The following is a 3,766-nucleotide window of genomic DNA, read 5'->3' on the forward strand; positions in this document are numbered from 1 at the left end:
AGCGTAGCGGGGTGTATAATTTTGTCCCTCAAAGGGCTCAGGCGGGATGAAATCTCGTGTGGAGTTTACGGTCATATATATATAAATATATATAGAAATTGAAGAGAAAGACCAAGGACGGACATATATAAATATATATATATATTTGTGAGCTTGGTGTGTGGCGGAAATGACGTCGACTGAGGGCGGGGGTTCGAATCCGGCTAGGTTTTTTTTTTGTGGGTTCGAATCCTGAGCCTTTCATTTTTATCGTTTTTCTTTTCGGATTAAAATAACACTGATTTCCACATAATACTCCCTCAACGCCTATTCAGGCTATAAACTGCTGGTGTTGAAAACAGTTCATTGTTGTATGAAAATTTGCCATTTCGTTCTGAACCCATTGTTGCTGATGTAAAGGCTGATCGGGATTTCTCCATCCATTGGAAAGATAATCATCTCTGTTTAGTTCCTGTTGCTGTAATTGTTGTTGTTGTCTACGCGTGGCACTATTTTCTCGAGCCGACTGTAATCGAATATTTCTCTCCTCCTCCGATTCTAATTGTAAGCGCGCTGCATCACTTTCCCTTCTTAATTGTAATCTATCCTGTAGCTGTTCAGTTGATTCTACTAAAAGTCTGTCTGTATAATGTTGTCTCAGTAATTGTAATCTCTTTATTCTTGTGTCTTCAGCTTCTGTTTGTATTCTATCCGCGGCATTTTGTCGAAGTCTCTGTAATCGTGCAGTTCGTTGTTGTTCAGTTTCTGTTTGTATTCTGTCTGCTGTATTTTGTCCGTTACTAGGCAACAATAACCCAGAGCTTCGCGAGGCCCTGCGAGTCACGTATTACTAGTATAGCAGTCTTGATGACAGCCGTGGAGCCGTATACAAGTACAATGTAAACACTTGCTTCGTTCTACTTGCACAAAACCTGTAGTTTCCAGAAAGCTTTTGCTTCGGATCATCCCGTAAATCTTAACTGTTGTCACAATTTCAAGGATATATAGACGACTTTAGAGGAGATTATTGGATGAAAATCTTGGGAAGAAAACTCTCTCGCTCGCTTTCCTCGTGTGTTTCATTCAACTGAAGAAGTGAACACCACGCCACAAATTTTCCCGCCTCCTCATACTATCACTTCGTTTACAACAAACTGAAATGACCAGTCGATTTAAACTTAAAAAAGAATTTATTAAAACAATTATTCTATTCGCCCTTGTTGGATACGAGTCGTTATAGCCAACTCGGCGCTTCGCGCCTCGTTGGCTATTTACCACCTCGTATCCAACGCGGGCTCGTAGAATAATTGTTAAATATCATATTTTTGTCAATGGTATATTTTGGTTTCATTAGATTTTGCAACATCTTCAGTTTGTAGGGCACCTGCCTCAATAACATTGTGCCATGACTGCAAAAGTACAAATTTGCATAGTAGGTTGTTTATTGGGCTAACATGCATTTGTCAAATCACAATGAGGTCTCATCTGATTGACAATGAACCCTGATTAAATTTTGATTTTCCTGTTTTGCGACTACGAAAACCATGAAATACCACAGCAACATACAGCGAACAGAAGGTCAGCGAACATGACTTCTTATTGGCGGTAGACTGGGTACCAGCTTCATGCGACCCCGACAAGTGCCGAATGAAACATTCGTTTTTACCGAGTATTTCCGACGTTTTTCGCACCTGCTCCACGGCGCTTTAATCGATAGATAAAATATTCAAAAACATTGAATAAAAATCAGTCATGCGCTGGAAATCTAGCAAAATTTAGTTACATTCGATAGCATGCAGTCAACAAAGAGGTTCGGTCAACGTGTTATTTACATACAGATCGCTAAAGAACGAGTCATTAAAAATAAGTTTATTATAATGATGTTTCTCCTGGCTACAAACACAAAATATACACAAAGCCCACCGGATGGATGAAACATAATGCTGGGCATTAGTTAATCGGTCTGTTACATTAAGTTTAAGGTTTCTTTTCCTCGTTTTAATACGAAATCATGCTTGCTTGAAGGCTTAATAGAAACCATTTCGAGAACTTAATGATTAATTCCTTCCGGACAGTAAATTTCATGGCAATCGCAAATATTCAAAACATGTATGTACCCAAGAGCGTGCCCTTTAAAAATAAACACATCTTCATTTAAATTCGCCTCTCTGCAAAGCTCTTTTTATATCAGACTGCTTCGGATTTCTGAGGACAAGTTTATAAATGCATAAGAGTGTTAATATACGGGCTGTCAGGAAATCAATTTGTCGCGAAAGTTTTGTTTGAAGCGGTAGGTTATATTCGAAGGAAAAACTAATCGATTTCCATATGATTGTCACAACACAGCTTGGGTTAAAAGTTCGTGAAGACGGCGAGAAACGCTTCCATTTAATGTCACCAAAACAAAGGTATAAACCTACCTTGTGCAGGGCGCTTGTAGCTCGAAGTATCTCGCACTTTGGCGTTTGCAGTTCCCCAGTGCTAGAATTGCACCTGACAATGTCGAAAGTGAAATTGCAGTACAATATTAAAATTCATAACAAAATGCTCTTCAAAATACACGATAATGTCACGAAAGATATAAATCATGAAAGCGTCACGGTTTTAAAACTTGGAGTTTGCATTGTAATCTACAAGAAAAATACAAGAATTTTCGTACCACCTTGTCAACAAGCTTTTTTGCCACAGCGTGTTAGCTGAAACTGCAGCTTCACCGGGGAACTTTGTGTTAAAAATAGCTCTGTGTTTACTGGAAGATCGAATAAACAGATTGAAACAGATAAGACAGTGGGGGTTTCGGTTGAAAGATTATAATAAATGATCATAAATATGTTTTGTTCACTTGAATATTTAAGTCGCCAAGTCACTTAACTGGGAAGCTCGGTACGGGAAGTCGACTATTACATAAGAAACTATATCCCTTTAAAAATAGCGGTAATCTATTACCCCAGCACTATACAAGGTTACATGAAAGGCATGTTTTTATTTGTACGCCACACACACACGGTGCTACTGCGTTGATTCATTTCCATTTACCAGAACACGCAATTTTGAAATGGTTGATCTGTTACTTTATTAAGTGCTGTTTAGTGCAACACGCATGTACGTCATACGGACCCTTTCCACAAAAGGAAAGCTTTCAAAGAATGCAGAATGTTAAGACCAACGCCTTCAATACTCTATTGAGTGGCCGGTTGTTTTTAAGATTAGCAATAAAGAAAGCTTTGTTCAGCTGTTAATTTTAAAGCTACCGGTAACTTAGAATTTTACGTATTTGTAAGACATGTCTTAGTTTACAGAGGGTTTCACAAAACTTTTGACGAACGGGTTCCGAAGTTTGTTTGGAACTTCCGAAGTTGGCGACGAACTTGACAATTTGATCACGTAGTTACCAATCTTGTTATGAACTTCGCCACGAAGTTGGGAACTACGTTGCGAACTTTGCTACGATTATCCAAAGTTATGGCCGATTTAGAAAATTGGATGTCGCTATTTAGGGACAAACTACACCACAAAACCTACGAATACATTTTTTAAACTCTAGTAGCCAACCAGTTCACCTCAAGGCTTCAACTAATGTCGCCGATATCAAAACAAATCGACTACTGTTTTCGAAAGATCTTGCCGGCTGGGAGCGAAAGCTCTTCTTATATATCATGTCGATTTATTTACGGATGAATCGCCGTCACCGACGAGAACCAAAGAACGAAGGAAGGAAGTACAGGGAAACGAAACCAAACCATCTGAGATGAGGGATGATCCTAGCGCTAGGATGATCCTAGCGTTA

Source organism: Oculina patagonica, unplaced genomic scaffold (genome assembly GCF_052425735.1).
Source record: "Oculina patagonica isolate OP01 unplaced genomic scaffold, crgOcupat unplaced289, whole genome shotgun sequence".
In the NCBI taxonomy this organism is placed as follows: Eukaryota; Metazoa; Cnidaria; class Anthozoa; order Scleractinia; family Oculinidae; genus Oculina; species Oculina patagonica.